At 45.0% G+C, this 13368-nt stretch overlaps 1 protein-coding gene across 1 annotated transcript in view; it reads right to left on the minus strand.

The window, feature by feature from the left end:
* The window catches only part of BRD10 (bromodomain containing 10), a 75060-nt gene that overhangs the window by 13037 nt on the left and 48655 nt on the right, over nt 1-13368 (minus strand). The window lies entirely within an intron of this gene.

Genomic DNA, 13368 nt, shown 5'->3' on the forward strand with positions numbered 1-13368 from the left:
GTGATGAGCAAATTTGTTCAAAAAACGATCGCCAAACATAAATTCGGCACATTCGGATTCGTGATCTGAAACACGAGCAAAATTTTATAAAAATTGTAAAGAAAAAAATAAAAAATCGTAACATTTGGTAAAAAGTGCGGGAAAATATTTGCGTTGCCACAAGTATTTTCAGCCTTTTAGCAACGATAATGGTGGTGTTTCATGAGCATTTGGTACGTGTTTGATGAGGGGAGGGGGTTTGCAGAGCTCAGAGGTGCGACGTTCTTGTAAACAGTCATTTTTTCCCCCTAACTTTATGTGTGCACATTGTGGCTAGCCAATTAGGGCGCAGGAAACACCCACAATGTTTTGACACAACGGCTTGTGTCTTTGGCTGCTAAAATCACATATCCCTCTCCATATTAATAGCGTACATCTTATTTTAGCACCATTTTGACATTAACAGCGCAGAGAGGCTGCTCCTGATGCTGGCACTGTTAGCAGAAAGATTTTAGCTAGTTAACTAGGAAGTTGTATATCAGTCAGATAGTGCAGCTAGATAGTGGCCAGTGTGGATGTAAAATTTACCCCCCAGCAATTATTTTTTTGGGCCATTACTGAAGTCCACAGACAAAGCCGGCAGGGCACACGTCCTACAAGTGTGTTGTGCACTGCTTCTATTGTGCTCCATGAATGAGTATAGCATTCTAAATAATATTACTTCACTAGTTAAATGTGAAACAGCCTGCTGTATCCCACCTTGTCATTTAGTGCTGTGGTGATATAAAAAAATCAGTCTGCAGACCTAAGGACATTAAAAAAAAAAAATTGTAATTTTTCAGTTGCAAAAACTTTGACAGTCAGCCGTATCACACTTAGCCATTTTGTTGGGTTGCAATTAAGCTGTACAAATATCAACAGTCTCCAGAGCTCTTGTTTTTCCTTTGTCCACCATGTGCAACATAAATCAAGAAGTTTACAACCCATGGCACTGTAGCCAATCTCCCTGGATGTGGACGGCAGAGAAAAATTGATGACAGGTTGCAACGCAGGATAGTCCACATTGTGGCTAAGCAGCACCAATCAAGTTCCAAATAAATTATTTTCAATGTTTTATTTATCTGGAAATTCAGATAACAAGAACATGAAATAAAGTCTGTACAACACACTTATTTTAACCTCTTAGGCTGGTTTCATACTTGCGTTCCTGTGTGCTGCGGATGTCAGCGCACTTCCTCCTTGTTTCATCCGTGAAGCTCTGCCTAGTTCTGGCTGCATCCAGCGTTTCCCTGCGTACCTATCTTTAACATAAAATTTTGCGTTTCTGTGCGGGCGCCGCACACCTTAAATCGCCGCATGCGGACAGATTTGCATACAACGCATGCCCTTGCGTACCCAATGTTAAAGATAGGTACACAGAGAAACGCTGGACGCAGCCGGCAGAGCTTCACGGAGGAAGCAGGGAGGAAATATGCTGTCATCCGCAGCACACAGGAACGCAAGTCTGAAACCAGCCTTAGTGACAGAGCCAATTTAGTACTTTATGACCAGGCCAATTTTTACAATTCTGACCAATGTCACTTCATGTGATTATAACTGTGGAACACTAACGGGGCCCGCTGATTTTGAGACTGTTTTTTCGTGACATATTATACTTTATGTTAGTGGTAAAATTTCATTGACATGACTTGAGTTTATTTATGAAAAAAACGAAAATATTTAGAAAATTTTTGAACATTTTGCAATTTTCAAACTTTTAATTTTTATGCCCTGAATTCAGAGAGATATGTCACACAAAATACTTAATAACATTTCCCACGTGTTTACTTTACATCAGCACAATTTTGGAAACACTTTTAATTTTTATTTTATTAGGAAGTTATAAGGATTAATCCCTGGAACTTTTTTCGATTTTGCTTTTTCCACTCCCCTCCTTCCCGGAGCCATAACTTTTTTATTTCTACATCAATATGGCCATGTGAGGGCTTATTTTTTGCGGGACTAGTTGTAGTTTTGAACATCATCATTGATTTTACCATGTTGTGTACTAGAAAACGGGAAAGTTTGATTTTTTTTATTGTTTTATTTTGAATGGGGCGAGGCTAGAAGCTGGCATAGTCTGATCGGCTCTACTACATAGGAGCGATGCTCAGATCGCTTCTATGTAGCTAAATTACAGCATTGCTATGAGCGACGACCACAGGGTGGCGCTCACAGCAATCTGGCATCAACAACCATAGAGGTCTGCAGGAGACCTCTGGTTGTTATGCCAACGCACCGATAACCCCCGATCATGTGACGGGGGGTACCGATGCACGCATTTCTGGCCGGAATCGCTTGATAAATGCCACTGTCAGAATTTTACACCGGCAGTTAACTAGTTAATAGGTGTGGGCAGATCGCGATTCCGCCCGCACCTATTGCGGGCACGTCAGCTGTTCAAAACAGTTGACATGTCCCGGCTTCGATGTGGACTCACCGCCGGAGCCCGCATCAAAGCAGGGGTTCTGCCATTGGATGTACTATTCCGTCTGATGGCAGAAAGGGGTTAAAAGTTCACAAGCGATTTCTCATTTTTCCAACAAAATTCACAAAACCTTTTCTTTTTTTTACAGACCACCTCACATTTGAAGTGAGTCTGGAGGGGTCAATGTAATAGAAAATACCCCAAAGTGTCACCCTTCTAAAAACTGAACCCCTCAAGGTGCGCAAAACCACATTCAAGAAGTTTATTTACCCTTTAGGTGCTTCACGAGAACTAAAGCAATGTAGAAGGAAAAAAAATGAACATTTTACTTTTTCACAAAAAATTTGGAACAAATTGTTTTTATTTTCACAAGGGTATCAGGAGAAAATGGACCACAAAATTTGTTGTGCAGTTTCTCCGAAGTGTGTCAATACCACATATGTAATAATAATATAATAATAATAATTTTTATTTATATAGCGCCAACATATTCCGCAGCGCTTTACAAATTATAGAGGGGACTTGTACATACAATAGACATTACAGCATAACAGAAATACAGTTCAAAACAGATACCAAGAGGAGTGAGGGCCCTGCTCGTAAGCTTACAAACTATGAGGAAAAGGGGAGACACGAGAGGTGGATGGTAACAATTGCTATAGTTATTCGGACCAGCCATAGTGTAAGGCTTGGGTGTTCATGTAAAGCTGCATGAACCAGTTAATTAATTTTTTTTTTTTTTTTAATATAGGCCACACAGGGATCGTTAGGTTAATGCATTGAGGCGGTAGGCCAGTCTGAACAAATGAGTTTTTAGGGCACGCTTAAAACTGTGGGGATTGGGGATTAATCGTATTATCCTAGGTAGTGCATTCCAAAGAATCGGCGCAGCACGTGTAAAGTCTTGGAGACGGGAGTGGGAGGTTCTGATTATTGAGGATGCTAACCTGAGGTCATCAGCGGAGCGGAGGGCACGGGTAGGGTGGTAGACTGAGACCAGAGAGGAGATGTAGGGTGGTGCTGAGCCATGGAGTGCTTTGTGGATGAGGGTAGTAGTTTTGTACTGGATTCTTGAGTGGATGGGTAACCAGTGTAATGACTGGCACAAGGTAGAGGCATCGGTGTAACGGTTGGTGAGGAATATGATCCTGGCAGCAGCATTCAGGACAGATTGGAGCGGGGAGAGTTTGGTAAGAGGGAGGCCGATTAGTAGAGAGTTACAATAGTCCAGACGAGAATGAATAAGTGAAACAGTAAGAGTTTTTGCAGAGTCGAAAGTAAGAAAAGGGCGAATTCTAGAAATGTTTTTGAGATGCAGGTAAGAAGAGCGAGCCAGTGATCGGATGTGGGGGGTGAATGAAAGGTCAGAATCAAGGATGACCCCAAGGCAGCGGGCATGTTGCTTTGGAGTAATGGTGGAACCGCAAACGGAGATGGCAATGTCAGGCAAAGGTAGGTTAGTAGAGGGAGAAAACACGAGGAGTTCAGTTTTTGACAGGTTTAGTTTCAGATAGAGGGAGGACATGATGCTAGAGACAGCGGTAAGACAATCACTGGTGTTTTCTAATAAGGCAGGCGTGAGATCAGGAGAAGAAGTGTATAGTTGGGTGTCGTCAGCATAGAGATGGTACTGGAAGCCAAATCTACTGATTGTTTGTCCAATAGGGGCAGTATACAAAGAGAAGAGGAGGGGGCCTAGGACTGATCCTTGAGGAACCCCAACAGTAAGGGGAAGGTGAGAGGAGGAGGAACCAGCGAAACATACAGTGAAGGATCGGTCAGAGAGATAGGAGGAGAACCAGGAGAGAACGGTGTCCTTGAGGCCGATGGAGCGGAGCATAGTGAGGAGGAGCTGATGATCCACAGTATCAAATGCTGCAGAGAGATCCAAGAGAATTAGCATGGAGTAGTGACCATTAGATTTAGCTGTTAGTAGGTCATTAGAGACTTTAGTGAGGGCAGTTTCAGTAGAGTGTAAAGAGCGGAAACCAGATTGAAGAGGGTCGAGAAGAGAGTTATCTGAGAGATAGCGGGTAAGACGGGAGTGGACCAGGCGTTCGAGGAGTTTAGAGATGAAGGGAAGATTAGAGACAGGTCTATAATTAGCGGCACAGTTTTGGTCGAGGGATGGTTTTTTAAGTAATGGATGTATGATGGCATGCTTAAATGAGGAGGGAAAAATACCGGAAGTGAGGGAAAGGTTGAATATTTTTGTTAGGTGAGAGGTGACAGCCGGGGAAAGGGACTGGAGGAAATGTGACGGAATGGGGTCACTGGTGCAAGTGGTCGGGCGAGAAGATGCAAGGAGCCTGCTTACTTCTTCTTCTGTAACTGGTTCAAAGTCAGAGAGTGAACTAGATGCAGTGGGGGAGGGAGGACAGTGCATGGTATGAAGAGATTGGGAGATGATTTCCTGTCGAATATGGTCAATTTTTTCTTTGAAGTAATTGGCCAGATTGTCAGCACGGAGATCCGTGGTTGGGGCCTGCGCTCTTGGGTTGAGTAGGGACTGGAACGTGTCAAAGAGACGTTTAGGGTTATTGGACAGGGAGGTGATGAGGGTGTTGAAGTAGGTTTGTTTGGAGAGGTGAAGGGCAGAATTGTATGTCTTTAGCATGAACTTATAATGGATGAAATCTTCGGGTAGATTAGATTTTCTCCACAGACGTTCTGCGCACCTGGAGCACCGCTGCAGGAAACGTGTTTGCAGCGTGTGCCACGGTTGTTGCCGTCTGTGCCGAGTTGTTTTATGTATAGGAGGAGCAGCTTCATCCAGGGCACTTTGCAGGGTTTCATTGTAATGCTTCAGAGCAGAATCAATGAATCAATCATATGTAGGAAAAAGCCACTGTTTGGGTGCATGGCAGGTTTCCGAAGGGAGGGAGCACCGTTCGATGTTTTGAATGCAAAATTGGCTGGAATCAATGGTGGCGTCTTGTCACGTTTGGAGACCCCCTGATGTACCTAAACAGTTGAAACCCTAACCACACCCCTAACCACAACCCCAACCCACCCCTAACCCTAATCACACCCCTAACCCCAACTTTAGCCCAACCCCAACACGCCCCTAACCCCAAATTTAGCCCAACCCCAACTTTAGCCCAACCCTAAGCCCAACACACGCCTAACCCTAACTTTAGCCCAACTCACCTTTAGCCCAACTCACCTTTAGCCCAACTGTTGTGATAGGCAATTCAGTAACACAATGTACATAGCGATCAGAGCACATACAGTGATCTGACAATAACCCAAAATAATAGAACGAGCTCTGAGACGTGGGAACTCTGCAGACCGCAATCCCTGATCCTCTCCAAACACAACTAGAGGCAGCTGTGGATTGCGCCTAACGCTCCCTATGCAACTCGGCACAGCCTGAGAAACTAACTAGCCTGAAGATAGAAAAATAAGCCTACCTTGCCTCAGAGAAATACCCCAAAGGAAAAGGCAGCCCCCCACATATAATGACTGTGAGTAAGATGAAAAGACAAACGTAGGGATGAAATAGATTCAGCAAAGTGAGGCCCGATATTCTAGACAGAACGAGGATAGGAAAGATAACTTTGCGGTCTACACAAAACCCTAAAGAAAACCACGCAAAGGGGGCAAAAAGACCCTCCGTACCGAACTAACGGCACGGAGGTACACCCCTTGCGTCCCAGAGCTTCCAGCAAAACAAATAGACAAGCTGGACAGAAAAAATAGCAACAAATAGCAAAGAAGCACTTAGCTATGCAGAGCAGCAGGCCACAGGAATGATCCAGAGATACACAAGTCCAACACTGGAACATTGACAGGAAGCATGGATCAAAGCATTAGGTGGAGTTAAGTAGAGAAGCAGCTAACGAGCTCACCAGATCACCTGAGGGAGGAAACTCAGAAGCTGCAGTACCACTTTCCTCCACAAACGGAAGCTCCCAGAGAGAATCAGCCGAAGTACCACTTGTGACCACAGGAGTGAACTCTGCCACAGAATTCACAACAGTACCCCCCCCTTGAGGAGGGGTCACCGAACCCTCACCAGAGCCCCCAGGCCGACCAGGATGAGCCACATGAAAGGCACGAACAAGATCGGGAGCATGGACATCAGAAGCAAAAACCCAGGAATTATCTTCCTGAGCATAACCCTTCCATTTAACCAGATACTGGAGTTTCCGTCTTGAAACACGAGAATCCAAAATCTTCTCCACAATATACTCCAATTCCCCCTCCACCAAAACCGGGGCAGGAGGCTCAACAGATGGAACCATAGGTGCCACGTATCTCCGCAACAATGACCTATGGAATACGTTATGTATGGAAAAAGAATCTGGGAGGGTCAGACGAAAAGACACAGGATTAAGAACCTCAGAAATCCTATACGGACCAATAAAACGAGGTTTAAATTTAGGAGAGGAAACCTTCATAGGAATATGACGAGAAGATAACCAAACCAGATCCCCAACACGAAGTCGGGGACCCACACGGCGTCTGCGATTAGCGAAAAGTTGAGCCTTCTCCTGGGACAAGGTCAAATTGTCCACTACCTGAGTCCAAATCTGCTGCAACCTGTCCACCACAGTATCCACACCAGGACAGTCCGAAGACTCAACCTGTCCCGAAAAAAAACGAGGATGGAACCCAGAACTGCAGAAAAACGGCGAAACCAAGGTAGCCGAGCTGGCCCGATTATTAAGGGCGAACTCAGCCAAAGGCAAAAAGGACACCCAGTCATCCTGATCAGCAGAAACAAAACATCTCAGATATGTTTCCAAGGTCTGATTGGTTCGTTCGGTCTGGCCATTAGTTTGAGGATGGAAAGCCGAGGAAAAAGACAAGTCAATGCCCATCCTACCACAAAAGGCTCGCCAAAACCTCGAAACAAACTGGGAACCTCTGTCAGAAACAATATTCTCTGGAATGCCATGCAAACGAACCACATGCTGGAAGAACAAAGGCACCAAATCAGAGGAGGAAGGCAATTTAGACAAGGGTACCAGATGGACCATCTTAGAAAAGCGATCACAGACCACCCAAATGACCGACATCTTTTGAGAAACGGGAAGGTCAGAAATAAAATCCATAGAGATATGTGTCCAAGGCCTCTTCGGGACCGGCAAGGGCAAAAGCAACCCACTGGCATGAGAATAGCAGGACTTAGCCCGAGCACAAATCCCACAGGACTGCACAAAAGTACGCACATCCCGCGACAGAGACAGCCACCAAAAGGATCTAGCCACTAACTCTCTGGTACCAAAGATTCCAGGATGACCAGCCAACACCGAACAATGATGTTCAGAGATAACTCTATTCGTCCACCTATCAGGGACAAACAGTTTCTCCGCTGGGCAACGATCAGGTTTATTAGCCTGAAATTTTTGCAGCACCCGCCGCAAATCAGGGGAGATGGCAGACACTCCCTCTTTGAGAATACCCGCCGGCTCAGACAAACCCGGAGAGTCGGGCACAAAACTCCTAGACAGAGCATCCGCCTTCACATTTTTAGAGCCCGGAAGATACGAAATCACAAAGTCAAAACGGGCAAAAAACAACGACCAACGAGCTTGTCTAGGATTCAAGCGCTTGGCAGACTCGAGAGAAGTCAAGTTCTTATGATCAGTCAATACCACCACGCGATGCTTAGCTCCTTAAAGCCAATGACGCCACTCCTCGAATGCCCACTTCATGGCCAGCAACTCTCGGTTGCCCACATCATAATTTCGCTCAGCAGGCGAAAACTTCCTGGAAAAGAAAGCGCATGGTTTCATCACTGAGCAACCAGGACCTCTCTGTGACAAAACAGCCCCTGCTCTAATTTCAGAAGCATCAACCTCGACCTGGAACGGAAGAGAAACATCTGGTTGACACAACACAGGGGCAGAAGAAAAACGACGCTTCAACTCTTGAAAAGCCTCCACAGCAGCAGAAGACCAATTGACCAAATCAGCACCCTTCTTGGTCAAATCGGTCAATGGTTTGGCAACACTAGAAAAATTGCAGATGAAGCGACGATAAAAATTAGCAAAGCCCAGGAACTTTTGCAGACTTTTCAGAGATGTCGGCTGAGTCCAATCATGGATGGCTTGGACCTTAACCGGATCCATCTCGATAGTAGAAGGGGAAAAGATGAACCCCAAAAATGAAACCTTCTGCACACCAAAGAGACACTTTGATCCCTTCACAAACAAAGAATTAGCACGCAGGACCTGAAAAACCGTTCTGACCTGCTTCACATGAGACTCCCAATCATCCGAGAAGATCAAAATGTCATCCAAGTACACAATCAGGAATTTATCCAGGTACTCACGGAATATGTCATGCATAAAGGATTGAAACACTGATGGAGCATTGGCAAGTCCGAACGGCATCACTAGATACTCAAAATGACCCTCGGGCGTATTAAATGCAGTTTTCCATTCATCGCCTTGCCTGATTCTCACCAGATTATACGCACCACGAAGATCTATCTTAGTGAACCAACTAGCCCCCTTAATCTGAGCAAACAAATCAGATAACAATGGCAAGGGGTACTGAAATTTAACAGTGATCTTATTAAGAAGGCGATAATCTATACACGGTCTCAGCGAACCATCCTTCTTGGCTACAAAAAAGAACCCTGCTCCTAATGGCGACGATGACGGGCGAATATGCCCCTTCTCCAGGGATTCCTTCACATAACTGCGCATAGCGGTGTGCTCAGGCACGGATAAATTAAACAGTCGACCTTTTGGGAATTTACTACCAGGAATCAAATTGATAGCACAATCACAATCCCTATGCGGAGGTAGGGCATCGGACTTGGGCTCATCAAATACATCCCGGTAATCAGACAAGAACTCTGGAACCTCAGAAGGGGTGGATGACGAAATTGACAGAAATGGAACATCACCATGTACCCCCTGACAACCCCAGCTGGACACCAACATGGAATTCCAATCCAATACTGGATTATGGGCTTGTAGCCATGGCAACCCCAATACGACCACATCATGCAGATTATGCAACACCAGAAAGCGAATAACCTCCTGATGTGCAGGAGCCATGCACATGGTCAGCTGGGTCCAGTATTGAGGCTTATTCTTGGCCAAAGGTGTAGCATCAATTCCTCTCAATGGAATAGGACACTGCAAGGGCTCCAAGAAAAACCCACAACATTTAGCATAATCCAAGTCCATCAAATTCAGGGCAGCGCCTGAATCCACAAACGCCATGACAGAATACGACGACAAGGAGCATATCAAGGTAACGGACAGAAGAAATTTTGACTGTACAGTACCAATGGCGGCAGACCTAGCGAACCGCTTAGGACAATCAGAGATAGCATGAGTGGAATCACCACAGTAGAAACAGCCCATTCAGACGTCTGTGTTCTTGCCGTTCAACTCTGGTCATAGTCCTATCGCACTGCATAGGCTCAGGTTTAATCTCAGGTAATACCGCCAAATGGTGCACAGATTTACGCTCGCGCAAGCGTCGACCGATCTGAATGGCCAAAGACAGACTCATTCAAACCAGCGGGCATAGGAAATCCCACCATGACATCCTTAATGGCTTCAGAGAGACCCTTTCTGAAAATGGCTGCAAGCGCAGATTGATTCCATTGAGTGAGCACGGACCATTTTCTAAATTTCTGGCAATATAGCTCTATCTCATCCTGAGCCTGACAAAGAGCCAGCAAATTCTTTTCTGCCTGATCTACTGAATTAGGCTCATCGTACAGCAATCCAAGCGCCAGGAAAAACGCATCGATATTACTTAATGCAGGATCTCCTGACGCAAGAGAAAATGCCCAGTCCTGAGGGTCGCCACGCAAAAAAGAAATGACGATCCTAACCTGTTGCGCTGGGTCACCAGAAGAGCGAGGTTTCAAAGCCAGAAACAGTTTACAATTATTCTTGAAACTCAGAAATTTAGTTCTATCTCCAAAAAACAAATCTGGAATAGGAATTCTCGGTTCTAACAAAGAATTCTGAACCACAAAATTTTGAATATCTTGAACTCTTGCCGTGAGCTGATCTACACATGAAGACAGACCTTTAATGTCCATTGTAACACCTGTGTCCTGAAGCACCCAAATGTCTAGGGTAAAAAAAAAGACAAATCACAGTGCAAAGGAAAAAAAATGGTCTCAGAACTTCTTTTTTCCCTCTATTGAGAATCATTAGTACTTTTGGCTTCCTGTACTGTTGTGATAGGCAATTCAGTAACACAATGTACATAGCGATCAGAGCACATACAGTGATCTGACAATAACCCAAAATAATAGAACGAGCTCTGAGACGTGGGAACTCTGCAGACCGCAATCCCTGATCCTCTCCAAACACAACTAGAGGCAGCTGTGGATTGCGCCTAACGCTCCCTATGCAACTCGGCACAGCCTGAGAAACTAACTAGCCTGAAGATAGAAAAATAAGCCTACCTTGCCTCAGAGAAATACCCCAAAGGAAAAGGCAGCCTCCCACATATAATGACTGTGAGTAAGATGAAAAGACAAACGTAGGGATGAAATAGATTCAGCAAAGTGAGGCCCGATATTCTAGACAGAACGAGGATAGGAAAGATAACTTTGCGGTCTACACAAAACCCTAAAGAAAACCACGCAAAGGGGGCAAAAAGACCCTCCGTACCGAACTAACGGCACGGAGGTACACCCCTAGCGTCCCAGAGCTTCCAGCAAAACAAATAGACAAGCTGGACAGAAAAAAATAGCAACAAATAGCAAAGAAGCACTTAGCTATGCAGAGCAGCAGGCCAAATGAATGATCCAGAGATACACAAGTCCAACACTGGAACATTGACAGGAAGCATGGATCAAAGCATTAGGTGGAGTTAAGTAGAGAAGCAGCTAACGAGCTCACCAGATCACCTGAGGGAGGAAACTCAGAAGCTGCAGTACCACTTTCCTCCACAAACGGAAGCCCCCAGAGAGAATCAGCCGAAGTACCACTTGTGACCACAGGAGTGAACTCTGCCACAGAATTCACAACACCCAACTCACCTTTAGCCCAACTCACCTTTAGCCCAACTCACCTTTAGCCCAACTCACCTTTAGCCCAACTCTAACCCTAATGAAAATATTTATTTTTTTGCTAACTAAGGGGGTGATAAAGGGGGGTTTATGTTGATCATTGTGATAGGGTCTATCACAGCGATCAAAATGAACCAATAGGAAATATTTCCTTTTGTTGACGGGTGCCGGCAGATCTAGGTGGGCGCATTGCGCATGTGCCCGCCATTTTCTCCCGAAAGAATACGCCGGCGGCCCGGGGACTTCATGAGGGTTGCAGGGACAACGGTACTGGGGGGTGATCGGGAGTCATTATTTCTCTCTCCTCTGAAGTGCAATCACATCAGAGAGAGAAATTAAATGGAAAAATCAAGACTTTTTTTGCGGTCCCCGTTATACAGTTAATAACATCGATTGCCACACCGGGGTCGGTAAAAACCGACCCGAATCTTGTTCTCTGGGGTCTCAGCTACCTCCCAGAAGAATTCCAACTCTGGGGGGCACTATAGCCTTATTCCTTAGCGCTGCTTAAAAGCGGCGCTGTGGTTTATGTACCCTTAACTGCCGCCATTAAAAGGCGCATCGGTGGTCGTTAAGGGGTTAAGAGAAAATGTATGGAAATAAAGGATAACAATCATCCAAGTGACTAAGAACGTGCCCTACAGGGCTTGTTAGAGAAGTATGACTTTATAGAAAGTACCGAAAAACGTTTCATTTTTTACTTAAATGTAGCTAACAAACAAAATCAGAGTGATATTAGTGGATGTGGAAAAGGCATAGAGGTAACTAAGTGTATAGGAAGGAAAGGGCGTGTGTGAGATCGTGTTTTAGGTGTCACTTGTCTTATGTTTGATAGGGGGAGAGATTCCTTTCAAACCCCTCTGGAGCGGCTGTTGCCAAGATTGCATTTAGTAAGGTATACTTCCTTCACCACACACACTATTCGTGTGTTGTGGAAAGGGAGACGAACTGGTGTGAAGTTCTGTATTTCTCCCATGACAACCAAATCTTGTGAAAAGGGGCTAGATTATGGTGGGCAAGGGCAGCTAATTCTTCAATATGATAGAGCTGGTCTACATTAAAAAACATTTGTTTTTTAGAGAGGGGTGTTGGTTGTGCGCCACAGTGGGGGTATTAGAAGTTTGCTGGCTGCTAGTATAAAAGAGGATAACTTAGATAGTTCTGGAGTCAAAGTTACACGAGAATGAAGTAAATCTGTTAGGATTTGTGAGACATTTCTTGTTGTGAATTCTGCTTTTGGGCTCCCTCCGGTGGTTGTAGATGGTAATGCAGTTGTGCCTGGACTGCAGGATTGGGCAGATGTATCTGCTAATTGCAAAGCTGACTGGGGTATTTAGCTTTGCAGGACTCATTAGTCCCTGCCAGTTGTCAATGTTCTATTGCCAGTAATGGTTCTCTGCCTGGCCTCTCCTGCCTGCTGCCATTTCAGCTAAAGATAAGTGTCTTATTCTTTTTCTTAGGCTCACAGGCTGTGTGTCTATTTTTCAGTGCTGTTCATAGTTTCTATTTTGTTCCAGCTTCGACTGTCCTGTTGTTTTCTCAGTCTGGTTGGATTTGCTGGAGTTGGAGATATACTCTCCACACCTTTAGTTAGGTGGTGGAGTTATTGTATTTTTCTGCGGTGGATATTTTGTAGATTTTGTGCTGACCGCTCAGTATCCTGTACTATACTTTCCTATCTAGGTAGAAGTGGCCTCCTTTGCTAAATCTGTTTTCCGCCTGCGTGTGTCTTTTCCTCTCCTACTCACCGTCATTATTTGTGGGGGGCTGCCTATACTTTGGGGGTCTACTCTGAGGCAAGTCAGTTTTCCTATTTTCCATCTTTAGGGAAATTTAGTCCTCCGGCTGTGTCGAGGTGTCTAGGTCTGATAGGTACACCCCACGGCTACTTCTAGTGTCTGTGATAAGTTCAGGGTTA

Source organism: Ranitomeya imitator, chromosome 1 (genome assembly GCF_032444005.1).
Source record: "Ranitomeya imitator isolate aRanImi1 chromosome 1, aRanImi1.pri, whole genome shotgun sequence".
NCBI lineage: Eukaryota > Metazoa > Chordata > Amphibia > Anura > Dendrobatidae > Ranitomeya > Ranitomeya imitator.